The 23,794-nt window shown below is 42.9% G+C and overlaps 1 non-coding gene across 1 annotated transcript; it reads right to left on the bottom strand.

Annotated features, from left to right (window-relative positions):
- Positions 1-23,174: 23,174 nt before the first annotated feature.
- On the bottom strand, positions 23,175-23,312 carry LOC114811524. Its single transcript, XR_003759221.1, has one exon. It is a non-coding gene; the product is annotated as a small nucleolar RNA SNORA7 (small nucleolar RNA).
- Between the last annotated feature and the right edge of the window lie 482 nt (positions 23,313-23,794).

The following is a 23,794-nucleotide window of genomic DNA, read 5'->3' as shown; positions in this document are numbered from 1 at the left end:
ATCAGGTTGTCCCACGTGGGGCTCACAGTCTTAATCCCCATTTTACAGATGAGGGAACTGAGGCACAGAGAAGTTAAGTGACTTGCCCACAGTCACACAGCTGACAAGTGGCAGAGCTGGGATTCGAACTCATGAGCCCTGACTCCAAAGCCCGTGCTCTTTCCACTGCGCCACGCTGCTTCTCACAGGCCTGGGATCAGCAGGATCTGAGTTCTAATTCTAGCTCTGCCACCTTTCTGCTGTATGTCTTTGGGCCAGTCACTTAACTTTTCTGTGCCTCAGTTATCCCATCTGTTAAATCTGTTAAGACTGTGAGCCCCATGTGGGACATGGACTGTGGCTAACTCAATTATCTTGAACTACCCCAGTGCTTAGAACAGTGCTTGACACATAGTAAGCACATAAAAATTACTATCATCATCATCAGGCATTGAATTTCCATTTGACAGGGGAGGAAACCGAGAACCAGGGACTCGCTCAAGGTCACCCAGCAGGCGAGTGGCCGAGCAGGATTTGAGCCCAGAATTCAAAACCCTTGCTGATTTTCATTACACTTTCTAAGGATGCCCTTTCCTTGACAGATCATAAGGTGTCTTGTAATAGCTCTTTAAAACCCTTTAATCTGGAAGGAAGTTAACAGTTTGGAAACCAGACTGTTTTTCCAGATTCCAGGGAACCGCTGATCCCAAACACTGTCATTTCAAATACCGGGGGGGCATTTCCACTTAGTGACCAGACCCTGAAGGCTTAAGACTTTACGTGGATGGTTATTTTTATTGAAAGCAAATCAATCAATCATATTTATTGAATGTTTACCATGTGCAGATCACTGTACTCAGAAACAGGGAAAGTACAATACAAAAGATTTGGTAGATATGATCCCTGCCCACAGTGGACTCACAGAATAGAGAGGGAGATAGATATTAGAATAAATACATAAATAATAGGGATGCACATTAGTGCTGTGGGGCTGGAGAGGAGGTGAATAAAGGGAGCAAGTCAGGTCAATGCAGAAGGGAGTGGGAGAAAAGGAAATGAAGACTTAGTTGGGGAAGGCCTCTTGGAGGAGATGTGCCTTCAGTAAGGCTTTGAAGTGGGGGAGAATAATTGTCTGTTGGATATGAAGGGGGAGGACATTCCAGCAAATGACATTGCCCAGGCCATGGAGGACAATGGGACGTATTTACCAGAACATGTGTTTGTGTTGGGATGATAAACTGTTCAGTACACAGCCAGCTACCCACATTGTATATATTTAAAGATCTCTGAACACAAAAGAGAACATTTATCTTCCTTTTAATTCTATGATTCCTCTGAGAGGCTGATTTTGTCTATATGTACCTTTGACTGTTAGATTTCCTTTCATTTGGAAAGTCTGTTAACGGAGTCCCTTGAATTTAATCCCAGTTCCCAGTGCTAGACCAATGCTGTTTTCCATCACCAGATAAGATCTCCCCACGATTTTGCTTCTGTGACATCAGCCTGCCCATGTTAGAAGCAATTCATTCTAGGGTTCCCAATACCAGTGAAACTCTTGTGATTAAGAAGCAGTGTGGCTGAGTGGAAAGAGGAGAGGAAGGGGAATCAGGATACCTGGGTTCTAAGCCCAGCTCTGCCACTTGTTTGGTTTGTCACCTTGGATGTGTGAGTTGAATTCTCTCTGCCTCATTTACAGGTGAGGTAACTGAGACACAGAGAAGTGAAGTGACTTCCCTGAGGTCACACAGCAAACAAGTGGTAGAATCAGGATTAGAACCAGGTCCTCAGATTCCCAGGCCTGTGCTCTGTCCACTAGGCAACATTGCTTCTCATTGTCTCATCAACCCTCCCATCAGCATCATCACTGTACACTCATTTCAGGCAAGGAACATATCTTTCAACTCTGTTTTATTGTATTCTCCCAAATAGCAAATACAGTTTTCTTTTCCCACTCCTTTCCATGTCTACCTGATTTGCTGCCTTTATTCATATTTTTTAATATTAATTCCTGTCTCCCCCTCTAGACTGTAAACTCACAGTTTAGAGAGGGACACAGGTGTTAATACAAATCAGTGAATTATGGATATGAACATAAGGGCTGTGCGGTTGAAGGGGGGGTGAATAAAGAGAGCAAATCAGGGTGTGCAGGAACTCCTGTAATGGACTTCTGTGACTCAGAAGCAACTCCTGTGTTCAGAGGGATCTTGTTGGCTGGGGGGCGGGGGTGGGGGTGGAGGGCACCCTGGGGAGGGTTGAGGGTCTCCACAGAGATCTACCCTAGGTTCAGGTGAGGACAGATGGATTTTGTTTTTTGTTTTTTTTACAGTACTTGTTAATCACTTACTATGTGCCAGATAGTGTACTAAGCTCTGGGGTAGATAGAAGCTTTGGATACAGTCCCTGTCCCACATAGGGCTTGCAGTCTTAAACCCCATTTTACAGATGAGGCAATTGAGGCCGAGGGAAGTGAAGCGATTTGCCAAAAGTCACCCAGCAGACAAGTTGAGGAGCTAGGATTAGAACCCAGGTACTCTGACTCCCAGGGCCTGGGCTCTATTCCCTAAACCACGCTGCTTCTCTTCCATGCTTTTTGGAATTCCACCAAACGGTGCGTGTGTGTCTGTTATAATGTGTGTCGTGCTCTCCCAAGTGCTTAGTACCGTGTCCTGCACACAGTTAGCTGTCAGTAACTATGACTGATTGATTGATTGCTTGATCATGGCCTGACGTTGCATGGTTGGCATTCCTATGCACCTGTATGTTGGTATCAGTGTGTGCCTTCAGCAGCTCTTGAGGGTCGGGGGCCCAAAATGGGGTCTGACCACATACCCAGAATTCCCAGGGACAAGTGGGTGGGTGATCATCTCTCACTGACATGCTCATAGGTGCTGTCTCACCAACAGGAGCATGTCATCTTTGAACCTATGGTCAGCTTTGTCCCTAGAGGAAGATTAGAAAGGTGGGAGGGAGTTCCAGGCCAGTGGGAAATCATTTTTGCCTTGAATTGGCCACTAAGGGACTTTCATTTTTGCCTCGAGTTGGCCACTAAGAGGCTTTCTTTTGAGAAGGCTGGAAATGTGCAGTGTTAATAGGAGATCCTGGTCCTCCCTCCTCATCCACCATCCAGTAGAAAATCAGTCGCTAAGACAATCGTTTTTATTGAGCATTTACTGTGTGCAGAACACTGTACTAAGAGCTTGAGAGAGTACACTAAAACAGGATAACAGACACATTCCCTGTCCACAACGAGCTTACAGTCTAGAGGAAGAGAGAGGCATTAATATAAATAAATGACAGATACTGACATAGGTGGTGTGGGGTTGGGAGGTGGCATAAATAAAGGGAGCAAGTCAGGGTGATGCAGAAGGGAATGGGAGAGGAGAAAAGGAGGGCTTAGTCAGGGATGGCCTCTTGGAGGACATGTGCCTTCATTAAAACTTTGAAGCATAGGAGAGTAATTGTCTCTCCATCAGGAGGTAGGAGGGCATTCCAGGCTAGAGGCAGCACCTGGATGAGAGGTCTGCGGGGAGATAGTTGACCTTTTGTTCTTCCTCTCTGGACTGTAATGTGTAATGTGTGTATTGCAGGGAATGTGTCTGCTAATTCTGTTGTATTGGATTAGGTAAAGTGCACTGCACAAAGTAAGTGCTCAATAAATATCACTGATTGACTATAGAATGTCCCTTTAAACTGTAAGCTTAGTGTGGGCAGGGAATGTGCCTGCTAACCCTGTTGTAATGTCATTCATTCAACAGTATTTATTGAACACTTAAATACCAATTTAAGTACAATACACTTAAATACCAATTTAAATACAAATACCAACATTATTATTATTATTATTATTAACACTTACTGTGGGGATTTTTCAGATGAGGGACAGTGACTGTGACCAACCCAATCTCTTTGTATCCACCCCGGTGCTTAGTACAGTGCCTGGCACACAGTAAACACTTAACAAATACCACAATTAATAGTATTATTATTATTTTTACTACATCCCAACCTAATCTTTTTATGACAAAACCAGGGTCGGATATCAGGCTTCTGGCACCACTACCTTAGCTTAAACCTGCCAAATGGCCATTTCAGAGTCTCATTTAGTTTATTTAAAATACAAAATGCCAAATCTTTGTGGGTTTCAATTCTACAGACATTGCACAATGCTGCATTCCCATGAGCACTGCTCTGTGACAGGAGTTTTCCTTTATTAAAGTCGAGTATAATGTGTTTGCCTTTTTCAACTTGGGCGTCCAGATAGAAGAGTCACAGATGACATCTGCTCATGGCAGGGGGTCAATGCCAGCAGGAAGGTCAGGAAAAAGCCACCCACCTTGTGGATCTACCACATGGAGCCAGAAATGGATTCCCCCTCATGAAGAGGACCCCCAGGGATCAAACAGACCTGGGCATGCAGACCCTCGTGGCCTGAAGGCTTCTTCCTCTCCTGCTCCTTCTCCTTCTTCTTTCCCCCACCTTCCCCCAACTCCCTGAGCTATGGATCTGCAAACACAGGGAATCTGGTAAACAGCTTGCCTCTGTTCCCAAGTGCCAGCAGCTCTCTTGGCAAAAAGGCATGGAAACATTTGGGAAACATCTGAGTTGGGGTTTAGGCGCCAACATTCCTTCCTCTCTGAGGAAGAGTTTTGTCAGACACTTCAGGGGAGGATTGGCCTTTTTTTTTCTTGTGGTACTTGTTAAGTGCTTACTATGTGCCAGGCACTGTACTAAGTGTTGGGGAAGATACAAGTTAATCAGGTTGGACACAGTCCATGCCCTATATGGGACTCACAGTCTCATTCCCCATTTTGCAGATGAGGCAACTGAGGCCCAGATAAGGGAAGTGACTTGCCCAAGGGCACACAGCAGTCAAGCGGCTGAGCCAGGATTAGAATTCAGGAACTTCGGACTCCCAAGCCTGTGCTCTATCCTCTATGCAAGTCTGCTTCTCATCTGTGTTGTTTTTTCATTTCTGGACTGTAAGCTTATTGCAGGGAGGTAATGTATCTATCGTAGGGCTATATTGGGCTCTCCCAAATGCTTAGTACAGTGCTCTGTACACAGTAAGCACTTAATAAATACGATTGACTGACTGACGGACTGGTTGATTGACTCATTTGCCTGATCTATATTCCCTGGCTGGCTGCCTTATCCCATGTGTCTTTGGCTTGAAGAAATGGAAAGAAGCTGGACGTGACTTTTGGAGCCAAGTGCCATCTTGACCCAGAATCCAACTCGGTCAATTCCATAGCTCCCCACCGTAGGGGAAAGTCAGGGACCGAGTAAGCCTCTCGGATACCCCTTAGATGCTACTTTAGCCATACCAACCAGGAACCCTTCATTTCCTCACTGTTCTCGGCAGAGGAAGAACTGGGTAGTGGTATTTCTCGAGTAATAGGCATAGTAATGATAATATTTATTGTGCATCATGCAGTGTACTGTTTGGGAATTATGAAACAAAAGAGTGACCAATTCTCTACCCACTACACTATATTCCAATGGAGGGAGACAGACCTAAAAGTATTTACAAGCAGAGCAATTGAAGGAAATCACTGAACGTACAAATGAAGAGCATTTTTTTTTTTATGGCATTTGTTAAGCGCGGTTCTAAGCTCTGGGGTAGAAACACAATTGTCAGGTTGGACCCAATCCCTCTCCCACAAGGGTCTCACGGTCTAAACTGGAGGGAGAAGGATTTAATCCTCATTTTCCGGTGGTAACGGAGACTCAGATAAATTAAGTGTCTTGCCCCAGGTCACAGAGCAAACAATTGGCAGAGTTGGAATTAGAATCCAGATCCAAGATCTTTCCACTAAACCACGCTGCTTCATCTCTGCAAAAGTGCTCAGGATGGGAATAAATAAATGCATAATTCCTGGAGATTATGGGTGGATGTGCACGATTTGGGTGCTGAGATACTGAATGCAGAACCCTTTTACCTACCTCACAGGGTTGTTGTGAACGCAACAATGAGATAAGTAAATTAAGAGGACTTAGAGAGAATACAGTGTGGCCGATGGAAAGAAGATGGGCCTAGGAGTTAGAGAAGCTGGGTTCTAATCCTGGCTTTGCTCACTGGCCTGCTATATGTCTTTGGTCAAGTCACTTCACTTTTCTGTGCCTCAGTTCCCTCATTTGCAAAATGGGGATAAAATGCCTGTTCTTCCTGAATAGTTTAGGCTATAAACTTGGTGAGGGACATGGATTATGTTTGATCTGATTACCTGTAGCTACCCCATGTACACTGCTTGTTATATAGTAAGTGTTTAACAAAAGACATCGTTATTATTGGTAATAAAAGTGCTCTACAAAAACTAAGATATTATTATCTGTTCTCAAGGAGTTTACAATTTAATGGAGGATAAAATGTGGTTTTTGTTAAGTACTTACTATGTGCCAAGCCCTGTACCAAGCCCTGGAGTAGAAACAATATAGAACAGACCCCCGTCCCACATGGGGTTCACAGTCTGAAAGGAAGGGAGACAGGTATTTTATCTCCATTTTACCAATGAGTTAACAGAGACACTGAGAAGTAAAGTGACTTGTCCGATTTCACCCACCAGGCAAGTGGAAGAGACAGGGTGGGATCCCAGGTCCTTTTGCTCCTAGATCTGGGATCTTTCAACGAGGTGATGCTGCTTCCCAACTCTGTGAAGGTAGATCCATTCTAATGTGAAGAAATAGAGAAGCAGTGCTGCCTAATGGATAGAGCCTGGGCTGAGGAGTCGGTTCTAATCCTGGGTCTGCCACTTACCTGCTGTGTGTCTTTGGGTAAGTCACTTCACTTCTCTGGGCCTCGGTGACCTTATCTATAAAATGGAGGTTAAGACTGTAAAGACTGTATAGGACATGGACTGTGTCCAACATGATTAGCTTGTCTTTACCCCAACGCTTGATACAGTGCCTGGCACATAGTAATTGCTTAACGAATGCCATGAAAATAAAAAACAAATAAAAAATCAAGTCCAGAGGAGTTTAATAACTTTAGTAATAGTAGATTGAGAAACAGAGTGGGACAGTGCTTAGAGTCCGTGCCTGGGAGTCAGAAGAATTTGAGTTCTAATCCAGGCTTTACCACTTGTCTGTTGTGTGACCTTGGGCAAATCACTACCCTTCTATGTACCTTAGTTCCCTCATCTGTAAAATGGTCATGAAGACTGTGAGCCCCATGTCAGATAGAGACTGTGTCCAACCCAATCACCTGTATCTATCCCAGCACTTAGTACACTGTGAGCACACAGTAAGTACTTACCAAATAACACAATTATTATTATCATTATTATCACTGCCCAACATTACCCACTGAGTCTGTGGTGAGCTGCGATCTGAATCCAGTCCAACCCACTGTAGCCACATGGCTTAGTGTATAGAGCTTGGGCCTGGGAGTCAGAAGGATCTGGGTCTAATCTTGGCTCTGGTGCATGTCTGCTGTGTGACTTTGGGCAAGTCACTTAACTTCTCTGTGCCTAGGTTCCCTCATCTGTAAAGTGGGGATTAAGACTGTGAACCCTAGGTGGCATAGAGATTGTGTCCAACTTGATGATCTAGTATCTATCTTAGTGCTTAGAGCAGTGCTTGGCACAAAGTAAGCACTTAAGTACCATAATTATTACACAGCATGGCTCAGTGGAAAGAGCCCGGGCTTGGGAGTCAGAGGTCATGGGTTTGAATCCTGGCTCTGCCACTTGGCAGCTGTGTGACTGTGGGCAAGTCACTTCACTTCTCGGTGCCTCAGTTCCCTCATCTGTAAAATGGGGATTAAGACTGTGAGCCTCACGTGGGACAGCCTGATTACTCTGTATCTACCCCAGCGCTTAGAACAGTGCTCTGCACATAGTAAGAGCATAACAAATACCAACATTATTTACATTATTATTAATTATTATTCTGGCAACGAAATTCTCAAAAACACACTAGTTTTCAGACACCTCAACCCAGCAGGACGGGTGATCTGGGCCAGGCTGGAAATAGAGGGGCTGCCTGGATTTCTTAGCTTCGGTCATCTTCTGTTGAAGCAATCCGGCCGGGTGCGGCTGATCTGGAAAGTTGCCATCTCTCTGGGGTGATTGTTGTTGTTGCTATGCTTGTAGCCAAAGACTCCATGCTGCAACCACTCAAGAATTGGTGACATTTTAGCTATGCACCCACCCTGCAGTCCTTCCCTATAAAATTGCCCCAAACTAAAAATAATGAGAAAAATAGGATAGTGAAATGCTCGTAGAAGATATTACTATCTCAGATCCCTGAGCCCACCCCAGGTAGGGCTGGGAGAAGGGTCTTAGAACGATCGACTGTGCTCTGGGATCTGTCCCCTTTGGGTACTCAATATTCACCCCTCTCTCAGCCCCACAGTGCTCAAGTACATATTCAGAATTTATTGAATTAGTATCTCTGGACTGTAAGTTATATTGTCCTCCCCCAGACATTTAGTACAGTGCTTGACACACACTAAGTACTCAATAAATGGATGATGACGATTGTGGTATTTGTTAAGCTATGTGCCAGGCAGAGTATTAAGCACTGGGTTAGATACAAGATAACTTACTGAACACTTACTGTGTGCAGAGCACTTTACACTGTCCTACATAGGGCTCACATTCCTAAACCCCATTATACAGAGGAGGTAACTAAGGCACAGAGGCGTGAGATGACTTGCCCAAAGTCACACAGCAGACAAGTGGTGGAGGAGGGATAAGAATTCAAGTCTGTCTGACTCCCAGGCCCATGCTCTATTTACTAGACCATGATGCTTCTATAGTTGACTGATAGGTTGACTATAGACTGTCCCTCTAGATTGTAAGCGCATCTTGGGCAGGGAATGTATCTGACAGCTTTGTGATATTGTCCTCTCCCAAGCACTTAGTACAGTTCTCTGCACATAATAAGTGCTCAATAAATGCCATTGATTGATTGAGTGACTTGACTGCAGATGTCCTCTACACTCCTCAGCTCTCAGGACAGTTCACTGCACATGTTAAGCATTCAATAAACTCCATTTATTGATTGATTGATGTCAAACAGAATGGTCTCCAGTTCACAAGGGATAAACATTTGATCAGTCCAGTCGATCAGTATTTATTGAGAACCTACTGTGGGCAAGACACTGTGCCAACTGTTTGGGAGAGCACAATACAGTGAGTAGACATGATTCCCTAGCCTCACAGAGCTTACCATCTAGCAGGGGAAACAGACACCAAAGTAGGTAAAGCCTAGGAGGGTATAATAGAGAGAGGCATGCAAGTAGGAAGGGAGTGTGTATGAGATGCCCTATCAATCAGTGGTATTTACTGAGTGCTTACTATGTCCAAAGCACTGGTACTAAGCACTTGGGAGAGTATAATGCAACAGAGTTCCCTGCCCTCAACGAGCTTCAGTTTAGAAGGATTATGGGAGATGGGAGGTGCTGAGGGGGAGTTCTGCTCCTGAATTTTTCTGTCCATTTGAAAATTAGCATTGAGCAAGATCTGAAACCCCACTGTCTAGGTGGGCAGTGAATGTTCTGAGGTGTCATTTGGCTAGAATTTGGTCACAACAGCCTGATGTGGCAATCAGGGCAGGTTCTAGTAAGCCAGCTGAGCCTTGTTTAAACTACCAGGGCTCAGTCTTCCCTCCTCAGACCATGTTTCCCTACTGGCAAACTCTGATTTTATTTCCCAGCCAATGATGGTATTTATTGCGGGCTTAATGTGTGCAGAGTACTATACTAAGCACTGTTCAGTACAACAAAGTTGGTAGCCATGTTCCCTACCCACTAAAAGCTTACACTCTAGAGAGATGGAGAGAGAGATAGAGATCTTATCCCTATTCTACAGATGAGGAAATGGAGGCACAGAGAGGCTTGGTAATTTGTCTCAAGTCATGCAGTGGCAGAGCTGGGATTAGAAACCAGATTTCCTGACTTCCAATTTCAAGCCCCCTATACACCTGGACTGCCTCTAAGTAGTAATAACAATAGTAATAATAATAATTCATTCATTCAATCATATTTATTGAGCGCTTACTGTGTGCAGAGCACTGTACTATTTGCTCAGAATGTACAATTTGGCAACAGATTGGTATTTGTTCAGCTCTTACTATGTGCCAGGCACTGGGGTAGATAAAAGATAATCAGGTTGGCCACTCCCTGTCCCATGTGGGGCCTGACAGTCTTCATCCCCATTTCACAGATAAGATAACTGAGGCCCAGAAAAGAAAAGTCACTTGCCCAAGGTCACATAACGAACATGGGGTAGAGCTGGGATTAGAACCCAGGTCCTTCTGACGCCCAGGCCTATGATCTACCTACTAGGCCACGCTGCTTCTCACAAATAGTGAGCCCCATGTGGGATGGAGACCATGTCTGATCAAATTATTGTGTAACTGCCCAAGGTTTAGCACAGTGCTTTATACCTAATAAGCACTCCAAAGGAACATTTTTGTCTCCAAAGAAGAAAGTTGATAAAACATAGAATTTGGTTCTCTTCAACCAATCCAGCTTTCAGTGTAATTTATAAAGTGCTTATTGTGTGCAGAGCACTGAATTAAGCACTAGGGAGAGTAAACTATAATAGAGTTACTTTCTCATAACTCCATCTGCTCTGACTTCCACCCTTGTTTTCCAAATGTTCAGCCTCTATTTCATTTCACTGCTCCAACAGTAGTGTAATACCTGAAATAGTATCTTCATTGAAGGCAATCTGGCTAAGGGGTTTTTGCTTAAGGACTTTCCAAAACAGTCCCTCCCAGAATTCATCCCCTTCCAAAGGCTCAAGCAAGTGAGTGTTTGATTCCCATTTCCAGAGCCAAAGGAAGAGCCTTATCTAGTTGAAGTGTGAAGTGAATTCATCCCTCAGACCATGTCAGTGTTTCCTCATGTCTACTAAAACCTGAAGGGCTAAAGTGCTGAGGGTTTCAGAGACTCATAAAAGGTAATTCATTTAATAATCAATCAGTCATATTTATTGTGCACTTACTATGAGCAGAGCACTGAACTAAGCACTTGGGAGTGTACAATGCAGCAGAATTAGCAGACATGCTCCCTGCCCGTAACAGGCCAACAGACTAGAGGGGGAGACAGACATCAGTTTGAGTAAATAAATAATTTGCAATATATAATTTAAAAACATGTACTCAAGTGCTGTGGGGTTGGGAGTGGGGAAACTAGTGAATGCTTAATAATAATAATAATAATGATAATGACATTTGTTAGGCACTTACTAAGTGCCAAGCCATGTTCTAAGCGTTAGAGTAGATACAAGGTAATCATGTTGACCCACGTGGGCATCTCAGTCTTAATCCCCATTTTACAGATGAGGTAACTCAGGCACAGAGAAGTTAAGTGACTTGCCCAAAGTCACACAGCTAATAAGTAGCAGAGCCTGTATTAGAACCCATGACCTCTGACTCCCAAGCCTGTGCTCTTTCCACTATGCCACACTGCTGATTGATTAATTGGTTGATTGACCATTCATCTGAAACTTAGAAATTTGGAAGTTCCCATAGCATTGAGGAACAATAAAAAAAAAGTCTAACACTTTCTCTCTGGCAAAGGTCAATGATTCCCATTTTTTTTCTCTCAGGAACAACCCAGTGGTATCTGTCTAGATTCCTCGAACCTTGCAAAGCTCTTAGTAATGTTTCCTAATATTAATAATGGTATTTCTTAGGGGCTTACTCTTTGTCAAGCCTGGTGAAGATACAAAATAATCAGGTAGTATAGAGTACCCTAAATTTTGAGACTGGGAAGCGGAGAGGCCTAGTGGACAGATCACCAGCCTGGGAGCAGAGGGCCTGGGTTCTAATCCCAGCTCTGTCACTTCGCTGCTCTGTGACCTTGGGCAAGTCACTTGACCTCTCTGGGCCTCAGTTTCCTCATCTGTAAAATGTGGATTCAATACTGGTTCTATCCCTGCTACTTAAACTGTGAGCCCCATGTGGGACAGGGACTGTGTCCAACCTGATTGACTTGTATCTATGCCTGTGCTTACAACAGTACTTGATATGTACTAAGCACTTAACAAATACTATTATTATTATCATCATTACTATTATTATTATTATTACCCATCCCACATGGGGCTCACAATCTAAATAGGAGGGTATAGGATCAAATCCCCATTTTACAGATGAGGAAACTGAGGTAGAGAGAAGTGAAATGACTTGCCCAAGGTCACACAGCTGACAAATTGCAGATCTGGGATTAGAACCCCAGTCCTGTGACTCCCAGGCTTGTGCTCTTTCCACTAGGCAAACCTGCTCCTCTTCCCTTGGGCTTCCAGGTTGTGCTATCTCTCTTACTGCCCTCTGAATCAGTTTTCATTCTTTCGTTTCAGTCTCAGATCCTTCCACCCAAAGGATTATCTTCTTCGGTGCTCCTGCTTTGTGCCTTTTGAAGGGAAGTGCAACCATAAAATCACATGGTCCTGAATCAATAAGCTGATCTTACTCTGAAGTTTGGGCAACCCTGAAAAAATGATAAAGGAATTTGCTTCTACTAAGACACTAATCAAATCTTGACAGACAAAGACTCAGTAAACCAGTTGGCTCACACAAGAATCAGTGTTGCCTAATGAGAAGCAGCGTGGCCTAGTGAATAAAGCATGGGCTAGGAAGTCACAAGGGCCCAGGTTCTAATATGTGCCCCACCACTTTCATTCATTCATTCAACAGTATTTATTTAGTGCTTCATAATAATGATAATAATAATAATGATGGCATTTGTTAAGCACTTACTGTATGCAAAGCACTGTTCTAAGCTCTGTGGGGGGATACAAGGGGATCAGGCTGTCCCACCTGGTGCTCACAGTCTTAATCCCCATTTTACAGATGAGGTAACTGAGGCACAGAGAAGTTAAGTGACTTGCCCAAAGTCACACAGCTGACAAGCAGCGGAGCAGGGATTAGAACCCATGACCTCTGACTGCCATGCCTGGGCTCTTTCCACTGAGCCATGCTGCTTCTCTGATAGAGCATGGGCCTGGGAATCAGAAGCATCTGGGTTCCAAACCCTGTTCCAGCATTTGTCTGCTGCTGTGTGACCTTGGGCAAATCACTTCACTTCTCTGTGCCCTAGTTGCCTCATATGTAAAATGGGGATTAAGACTGTGAGCCCCTTGGGGGTGTGCAGAGCATTGTACTAAGCGCTTGGGAGAGTATGCTGAAACAATAAACAATCACGTTCTCTGCCCACATGAGCTTATAGTCTAGAGTAGGGGAGACAGACATCAACACAAATAAAATTACAGATATGTACATAACTACTTTGGGGTGGAAAGAGGGGAGGAGTAAAGGGAGGAAGTCAAGGTGACACAGAAGGGAGTGGGAGATGAGGAAAAGAGGGGCTTAGTCTGGGAAGGCCTCTTGGAGGAAACGTGCCTTCAATAAGGCTTTGAAGCAGGGCAGAGTAATTGTCCACCAAATTTGAGGAGGGAGGGTATTACAGGCCAGAGACAGGACATGGGCCAGGGATTGGTAGAGAGAGACAGGCGAGATTGAGGGGCAGGGAGAATGTTAGTACCCGAGGAGCAAAGTGTGTGGGCTGGTTTGTAGAAGGAGAGAAGTGAGGTGAGGTAGGAAAGGGCAAGGTGGTGGAGTGCTTTAAAGCCACTGGTGAGGAGTTTTTGCCACTTAAAGGCCTTGAGAGCTTGGGCAAGTCACTTGACTTCTCTGTACCTCAGTTATCTCATCTGTAAATTGGGGACTAAGACTGTGAGCCCCTTGTGGGGTATGGACTGTTTTCAAGCTGATTATCTTGTATCTACCCTAGTTCTTAGTATGTGTCTGGCACATAATAAGCTCTTAACAAATACCACTGACCCAAAAAACAAAGACGTTTGTCTATAATTATTCTTCTTTATATGTGTACAATGTATGAAAAGAACTGCACCAGTTTTCAATCAATCAGTGGTGTTTATTGAGAACTTACTGAGTAAAGAGCACTGTACTAAATGTTTGGGAGCATAGAATTTAGTAGAATTAGTGAATATGCTCCCTGCACATAACGATCTTACAGTCATTCATTCAATCAATCATTTATTGAGTGCTTACTGAGTGCAGAGCACTGTACTAAGCGCTTGGAAAGTACAATTCACCAGTAGTGACAATCCCTGCCCACAGTGGGTTTACAGTCTAGAATGGGAGAGACAAACATCAGAACAAGTAAACAGGCATCAATAGCATCAATATAAATGAATACAATTGTAGATATAATAAATAAAATTATAGATATAGTAATGATGGTATTTGTTAAGCGCTTACTATGTGCCAAACACTGTTTTTAAGTGCTGAGGTAGATCCAGGGTAATCTGGTTGTCCCACGTGGGGCTCACATTCTTAATCCTCATTTTCCAGATGAGATAACTGAGGCACAGAGAAGTTGTGACCTACCCAAGGTCACACAGCAGTCAGGTGGCAGAGGCAGGATTAGAACTCAAGTCCTCTGACTCCCAAACCTGTAATCTTGCCACTAGACCATGCTGCTTCTCTCTCTTAACACTTAGGTATGCACTGCTATTCTACTGGTTAGTGCTCTTTATTTGTTCCATGAAAACAGTATGTTCCGTGAAAGAGTGCTAAAAGTAGTGTAGGTCTCACAATACAGTTTAATGTGGTTCTCAGATTCCAAAAATGTCCCAAAATAATCCAAATATGTTTAAAACAGTGATTCAAAATAATCTGTATAGTTGAATTTGCAAATACTTGTGTAAGTACAACCAGTGAAGGTTTTTGTGTATATAACTAAAGAAACCGAGAAGCAGCATGGCTCAGAGGAAAGAGCCCGGGCATGGCAGTCAGAGGTCATGGGTTCGAATCCCGGCTCTGCCACTTGTCAGCTGTGTGGCTGTGGGCAAGTCACTTCACTTCTCTGTGCCTCAGTTACCTCATCTGTAAAATGGGGATAAAGACTGTGAGCCTCATGTGGGACAACCTGATGATCCTGTATCTACCCCAGCACTTAGAACAGTTCTCTGCACATAGTAAATGCTTAACAAATACCAACATTATTGTTATTATTTCAAGGTATTGCCTTGCATATATTCACCAAAGGTCATTTTGTATTAGCATACTATAAATGCCTCTATCTGTGATAAATTGAAAAGGGCTATAATCACTCTATTCATGTGTCAAAATATCAATCAATCACTCAAATAATTGTATTTATTGACCAGTTACTGTGTGCAGAGCTCTGTACTAAGCACTTGGGAGAGTTCAATATACTGGAGTTAGACACATTTCCTGCTCACATCGAGCTCACAGTCTAGAGGGGCAGTCTATAGTCCATCAGTCAATCAGTCATATTTATTGAGTACTTATTAAGTGTGGACTACTGTACTAATTGCTTGGGCAAGTCCAGTACAACAGAGTTAGACACATTGCCTGCCCACAACAAGCTTACAATCTAGAGAAAGAATCATTGTCAATCACTATCAGCAAGAACATTAAAAGAAGAGCTTGTTAAAGGCAGCAGGCTGCATATTTATTCAATCTGTTGATGCACTGTCTTCTTACCTTTGATTTTAATCACATGCCTCAATTCATGTTGCTTTTGCAGGGTTCTCTTTAGTGTTTGTTTGGGTCCTGATGGTAAGGTACATCAGAGTAGGAACTGGGACTTCTTCTTTTAGTATATAAATGTATATCCAAACACCTAGAATTTTTCTTCTCAGTAGGCAGTTGTACACACAGTAGACATTCCTCCCTTTTCCTCTGCTCCCCCTCCCCTCCCCATCTCCCGATTCACTCCCTTTGCTCTACCCCCCCCCCCCACAGCACTGTGTATATATGGGCATATTTATAATTATAATTCTATTTATTTTTTTCAATGGTGTGTATATATCTATAATCCTATTTATTTATAATGATGCTACTGATGCCAATTTACTTGTTTTGATGTCTGCCTCCCCCCTTCTAGACTGTGAGCCCACTGTGGGCAGGGATTGTCTCTATTTGTTGCTGAATTGTACTTCCCAAGTGCTCAGTACTGTTCTCTGCCCACAGTAAACACTCAATAAATACGATTGACTGAATGAATTCAATCAGTACAGATGGCAGTGATGACAGTCACTCACAAACTGGCTTTTTGGTCTATGTGAGCATCATTTTTGATTACAGAAGACACTTGCCATATGAATGTGAGTTTGTGTGTTTGTATGTATGTGTATAACCTCACCACAAGAAGAGTAATCTTTAAACTCCAAGTCCAACCTGATTAGCTTGTATCTACCCCAGCACTTAGTACAGTGTCTGGCACAGAGTTAGTGCCTAACAAATACCATGCTTAAAAAACATGAGACTAAGAATGGAAACCTGGAATAGATTTTTCCGACATGAGTTTGGGGCATTATGACAAAGTACCTGAAATGCTGTATCACCAGGTTGTTAGGTTTTCTGATCCTTCTCCCCCAAACTGTTATTGTCCAAGTTCCTGTCATACAGGGTTCACAGTCTAAGTGGGACAGGGACTGTATCCAACCTGATCATTTTCCATTTACGCCAGTGCTTAGTACAGTGCCTGGCACAACATAAGTGCTTGACAAATGCTATATAAAAAAAGTCACTTTATTTCTCTGGGCCTCCGTTATCTCATCTGTAAAATGGGGATTAAAGCTGTGATCCCCATCTGGGACATAGACTGTGTCCAATTTGATTGGCTCGTGTCTACCCCTGCACTTAATACAGTGCCTGCCATATAGTAAGCGCTTATCAAATACTATTAAGGAAACAAAAACGAAAAAAAACCCAGAGCTATCCAGCTCAATGCTTTCCCATAGGAAAATAGTGCTCCTAAAAACATTGTCCCCTTTAAGTAACCAACACAGATCCAGTGAGAAATTAGTCAGTTGGGGTGATGTCACTCACTGCAAATTATCCCTGATTGCTTGAAATCTTCTTCATAAAGCCACAAGTGAAGCTTGTTCTCCTAAACAAGAATAGGAAAAAACAAAGCTGGGCCATGCTTCCTGTGAAATTCTGTACCTCTGAGAAACTTGACCCTAATAAAGCCCTTAACAGTTCTTTGTTTTGTCTAGTTTTTGGTAGTATTTGTTAAGTGCTTACCATGTGCTAAGCACTGTACGAAGTGCTGGGATAGAGACAAGCTAATCAGGTTGGGCCCAGTCCATATTCCTCATGGAGCTCCCAGTCTTAATCCCCATTTTACAGATGAGGTCCAGAGAACTGAAGTGACTTGCCCAGGCTCAACCAGCAGACAAACTGGGGAGCCGGGTTTAGAAACTACCTCCTTCTGACTCCCAGGCCTGGGCTGTAGCCACTAGGTCATGCTGCTTTTCATCCTAGACCCTTCCTATTTCTCCAGAATCATGGTTCCTCAAGCACAGACGTTGCTTATTCTATTGAGGTCTTAAGGAAGAGGAGAGTTTAACCCCTACTTGAGATCTCTGAAATTCAGTGACCTAATATCACAAGTACCCTGTTCAAGAGGCCATCCTTGATTGATAGTTTGCTGATCACCCCAAGGGGAAATATGTCTGTTACATTGTTGTGTTTACTCTCCTAAGAAATTAGTGCAGTACTCTGCACACAGTAAGCTCTTAATGAATGTGATTGATATCAGCATTTCACCTACTCATTCGATATTATTTTTTGAGCATCATTCAGTGCAGCACACTATACTGTGTGTGGAGTGCTGCTCTGGGTGCTAATTATGTGTCCAGTCCTGTATTCAGTGCTTGGGAGAGTGCAGTGAAAGAGAAATAAATGATTCCTGCTCTCCAGGAGCTTACAGTGTAATGATCTTTCTCAAAAGATTCATCAGTCAATCGATAATATTTATTTATCTCTTACTATGTGCAGAATACTGTACTAAGCCCTTGGGAGAGTCCAATACACAGATTTAGCAGATCATTATTGATTGCTTGTTTGCTTTCCTTGTGCTTATAATTTGGATCAATTCTCACATCATATTAAATGTTGCATATTTGTTGGTTTCTATTTGGGCCTCCTTCCCATTTAGAGTGTTGATTTTCAGAGGACTAGAACTTTTTTCATTTCTTCTGGATTTTTCTTAAGTATTGGCACACTGGCATTACTGTTGATAATGATAAAGGGTTAATTACGTTATCAATCAATAGTATTTACTGAGTGTTTGCACTGTACAAAATGCTTGGGAGAGTATCATACAACAGAATTAGCAGTCACGCTCTCTGCCCATAATGAGTTTAGGAATAAAGGGAGAGATAGACATTAATAATAATGTTGGTATATGTTAAATACTTACTATGTGCAGAGCACTGTTCTAAGCGCTGGGGTAGATGCAGGGGAATCAGATTGTCCCACACAAGGCTCACAGTCTTCATCCCCATTTTACAGATGCGGTAACTGAGGCACAGAGAAGTTAAGTGACTTGCCCACAGTCACAGAGCTGACAAGTGGTGGATCCGGGATTTTAATCCATGACCTCTGACTCCCAAGCCCGGGCTCTTTCCACTGAACCACGCTGTCATTTATAATACATAATTTAAAGATATGTACCTAAATGCTGTGGGGCTGGGACAAATATCAAATGTCCAAAGGTCACAGATACAAGTGCATGTTATTCATGTGCATGTTACTTTTTTTTTCCCATGGTATTTGTTAAGCACTTATGTGCCAGGCACTGGACTAAGTGCTGGGGTAGATACAAGCGAATCCGATTGGACACAGCGCCTGTCCTGAATGGAGCTCACAGTCTTAATCCCCATTTTACACATGAGGTAACTGAGGCCCAGAGAAGAAAAGTAACTTGCCTAAGTTCATGCAGCCAACAAGTGGAGGAAGCAGGGTTAGAAACCAGGTCTTTCTGACTTATAGACCTCTGCTTTGTCTACTAGACCATGTAATGTGGAAGAGCCACGGATTTTAAAACCCTCTTCAATTGTTACTATGCCAAATTGCTTTAAGAATATTAGCTTAGTAGCAGGATTTCAAGATTGATATGTCATTTTGAGCATCCCATAGGCACTGAACAAATCACATTATTTTAGTATTATGACGATTATTGTAATTATCCTTATTGTTATTATTATATTTGTTAAGCACTTACTATGTGACAGGTGCTATTCTAAGCACTGAGGTAGATACAAGTTAATCAAGTTGGATGCAGTCCCTGTCCCACATGGGGCTCAAAGTCTGAGCAGGTGGGAGAACAGCTTAGACTAGTGGAAAGAGCTTGGGTCGGGGAGTCAGAAGGACCTGGGTTCTAATCCCCACTCTGCCAAGTTCTTTCTGTGTGATGTTAGGTAAGTCATTTGACTGCTCTGTGCCTCAGTTCCCTCAACTGTAAATTGGGGGTACCTGTTCTCCCTCCTACTTAGATTGGAGCTCCATGAGGGACAGGGATTGGGTCCGGCATAATTAATTTGTAACTACCCCTGCACTTAGAACAATGATGGACACACAGTGATGAACTAATACCATAAAAGAAAACAAAAGAACTGGTATATATTCACCATTTTACAGTTGAGGAAACTGAGGTAGTAAAGAAATGAAGTGAACTGCCCCAGGTCACACAACAAGCAAATGTCAGAACTGGGTTTAGAACCCAGGTCCTCCTACTCCCAGGTCTGAGCTCTTTCCACTAGACTATGCTGCTTATCATTGGTTCAAGACTGTCACTTTATTTGTTTATGCAAAAGGCTTAGGCAATCTGTTTTGCAGTTGAAGATACATTGATACAGTAAACATAGACTGATTAATGAAGAGAAAGGGAGTTGTAATTAATGTTCCAAAGGCCAGTTTTCACAACAGAAAACCTGTTTTGAAGGGCTTAACTCTCCCCCAGAGACATGGTTATATTTTTGCTGACAATCCTTAACTCTCAAAGAACGTTTGAACAAAGGGTAATGGGCCTTTGTTGATACTCCCATCCTCCGTTAAAATATATTTCTTTGAACTTTCTGCCAGCAATGGTAATTGTTACAAAATCAAATTCTTAGGCATCCTGACCAGATACATTGTTTCATTGATCTCCTTTGTAATTGAAGAAGGAGGTTATGAATTGGCAGATGAACTAAACCATTCTTTAGGATAATTAATACAAGAATAAATAACATTTGCTCAAGAGCACCGAAGAACATTTTCATACTTCATTGTCCTCTTCCAAAAATTCAGTGCGGAATTCTGAACAGAGTACTGATCGAGCAATCTTCATTACCCCCACACTGATAGAGAAGCAGTGTGGCTCAGTGGAAAGAGCACGGGCTTTGTAGTCAGAGGTCATGGGTTCGAATCCCGACTCGACCACTTAGCTGTGTGACTTTGGGCAAGTCACTTAACTTCTCTGTGCCTAAGTTACCTCATCTGTAAAATGGGGATTAAGACTGAGAGCCCCACGTGGGACAACCTGATTCCCCGGTGTCTATCCCAGCGCTTAGAACAGTGCTCGGCACATAGTAAGCGCTTAACAAATACCAACATTATTATTATTATTATTATTATCTAACAGTAGACTCTGGTTTCCGAGGCAACAGTTGAAGTTTCCTGATACAGCAGTGACCAATCAATCAATGGTACTTACTGAACACTTACTATGTGCCGAGCATTTTTCTGATCACTAGGAGAATACAATTAGCAGACATATTCCCTGCCTCTCAGGGGAAAAGTTACTTTGTCCATTTACTGACTCATTTTCACTCCACTGTTACTTATTGTGTGCTTAGTGTGTGCAGAGTACTGTAGCATGTGCTTTAGAGAGTACAGTCCAACAGAGTTGGTGAACATGTTCCCTGCACACAACGAGCTTAGAAGGACAGTCCATAAGTAAATCAACTAACCCTAACCCAATCAATCAATGGTATTTATCTAGTGCTTACTGTGTGCAGTGAACTTTACTAAGATCTTGGGAAAGTGCAATACAACAGAGTTGGTGGACTCGTTCCCTGCCCGCAGTGAGCTTACAGTCCAAAGGGGAAGACAGACATTAATATAAATGAATAAATTACAGATAAGGAAATAAGTACTGTGGGGTTGAGGGTGGGGTGCTAAAAGGAGACCGATCCAAGTGCACGAGGTGATGCAGAAGGTTGATACTGGGAATGTTTTTCAAGACCTATGAAGAACATAGATTGCAAGAAGTTATAAGATGGCCACATTTTTTCTTTCCCAGAAGCCATTGCAGCTGTGAATTTTATTCTTTAAATGGTATTTAACACTTACTATATTCCAGGCACTGTATTAAGCATTGGCATAGATGTAAATGAATCAGATTGGATACAGTTCCTGCCCCACATGAGGCTCACAGCCTTAATCCTAATTTTACAGATGAGAAAACTGAGGCACAGCACAGTTAAGTGACTTGCCCAAGTTCACACAGCAGACAAATGGTGGAGTCAGAATTAGAACCCAGCTCCTTCTGACTCCTAGGCCTGGGCTCCATCCACTAGGCTATGTTCCTTAGATGAATTGCTCCTCCTGTTCATTGCTCTTCCTGTTCCAATCTATGCCCACTGGTGGCCTATATGAACTCTGTTTTTTGGGTTTTTTTCCTCCAAGCAATTAGCCAAGTGTCAAAGCAAGCAAAGAGGAGAGTGTTTTTGGTCTCTTCAGAAAAATCTCCACCCTAAACCCAAAGTAACTCAGGGACACAAGGACTGAGCAATGGCTTTGATGATCTGGAGAAGATTCAGCCTACCAAAATAATTTTTAAGAGGTTTTAAAGATAAAAATGTTCCTTTCTTCAAGCTTCTCCTCAGGACTGGCTTCAAGGATCACTCTCCATCTTACATACCAGTTTCCTTCACATACTAATCTCCATTCTTCCCAAGCTAGCCTTGTAATTGAACCATGGTGAAAATCAATCAGTGGTATTTATTGAGCACTTAAGTGTGTGTAGAGCAATGTACTAAGCGCTTGGTAGAGTACCACACAGGAGTATAAAAGGCACATTCCCTGCCCACAAACACCTCAACTGTTCTATTGCCATCCCTCTCCCCGAACTGTTCCCCCAACCTGAAACTCCCTCCCTCCCCAAATCCAATAGCTTTCCTATGTTCAAAGCTTTTTTAAAAAAACCGTTCCCTCCTAATCTTTACTAAAGGATTCTCACCTCAAGTCCATCTCAGGCTGGACTTCTTCAATCTCTGGACATTTGATATTCACCCCACCACCAATCCCACAGCACCTATGCACTAGATTATCTATGCACAGACAATTAGTGTTTTCTGAACAATTACTCCATTATTCTGTTTTCTCTCTGTGTACATTATTGAAGACTGTCTTCCCCATTAGAGTCCTGGTGAGGAACATTAAATGTTCTTCGTTCTAATTTCCCAAACACTTAGTATAGAGCATGGACCTTACAGACACTGGATTAGTACTATTACTACTACTAATGACATTATTGCCTGAATGACATCAGGTGACATTTCCAACCATTAAAGGGAAAAAAGTGACTGGAAGAAGAGGGTGATAATTCAGAATGAAGGAGTGAGAAATAATGAAGCTTGAATCAGTCAATCAACCTGTGACATTTACTGGGCAGTTAGTATGTGCAGAGCATTGTACTAAGTGCTTGGGAGTGTACAATAGAGCCGGTAGACAGTTCCTTGCCCACAACGAAATTACAGTCTAGGGGAACTGGCTATACTCAATCAGTGGTATTTATTGAGTCCTTTCTATTTGCAGAGCACTGTACTAAGAGAGAGTACAATACAACAGAATTAAGACACATTCCCTGCCCATAACGAATTTGACTGATAATTCCGTGATTGGCTGGGTTGGATTCTTGAGATTAGAGAAGGATGAACGAAAGACTATAACACCTCTTGGTTTCCAGAAATGTTCCCTAATCTCCTTGGTATCAGAAGACATTGAGGACTGGTGCTGATGCTGAAGCTCTTTTTGGGCAGGGAATCTGACTCTTTATTGTTCTCTTGTCCTCTCCCAAGCACCTAGTACAATGCTCTGCACACAGTAAGTGCTCTATTAATATGATTGAATAAATGAATAAATGAATTACTTGGGCCTCATCAGATTTCATCCTATAAAAAGAAAGGAGGGAAATGCTAAAATCTATTTACTGAATATCTCAGATGCAATACTATGGACACATCTCTCCCAGAATGCCCTGCTCTCCATCTGCAATCATTCCGGTAGTGTATCCATAGAGTTTTCTTAGTAAAAATACGTAAGTGGTTTACCACTGCCACCTTTCGCATGATAAACTCGAGACTCCTCCCTTGACTCTCTCCCATGCCGCTGCTGCCCAGCATGGGTGAGTTTTGACTTGTAGCAGATTGCCTTCCACTCACTAACCACTGGCCAAGCAAGGAATGGAATGGGTAGACCTCTGCTTGACTCTCCCTCCCCTAGCCAAGACTGGTAGAGTACTGGAAACTCTCCAGGTGTGACCTGGAGAGGGGATATCAGGATGAGTGAGTGCAAAACTGACACAGATACAACTCTCTGGAGCTGCAAATGCCATTCTCTCTAACACTCACTCACTGTGGGATTGTCAGTAATCCGTCAATTTATTGAGCTTACTGTGTGTAGGCCATGGTACTAAGCACTTGAGAGAGTAAAATATAACAACCCTGCCTACAATGAGCTTACAGTCTGCAGAGTAAGGCGCTGAACTCCTCTCGCCCGTCTCTCTCTCCACATCCATCTCTTGGTCAGGGAAGGAATCGGTGACTGGGGCAAAAGCCAATGCTGTCATCCAGGTGGTTTTTTTTATGATAAGTGCTTACTGTGTGTCGAACACTTTTCTAAGCACTCGGGCAGGTACAGCTCAATCAGTTTGGATGCAGTCCCTCCCCACATGAGGCTCACCATCTACGGAGGAGGGAGAATGGATATTGAATTCTCCATTTTATGGTGAGGAAAACTGAGAAGTCAAGTGATT

The sequence above is a fragment of the Ornithorhynchus anatinus genome, chromosome 4 (genome assembly GCF_004115215.2).
Source record: "Ornithorhynchus anatinus isolate Pmale09 chromosome 4, mOrnAna1.pri.v4, whole genome shotgun sequence".
Classification (NCBI taxonomy): Eukaryota; Metazoa; Chordata; class Mammalia; order Monotremata; family Ornithorhynchidae; genus Ornithorhynchus; species Ornithorhynchus anatinus.
This window is presented reverse-complemented; position numbering and strand designations above follow the sequence as displayed.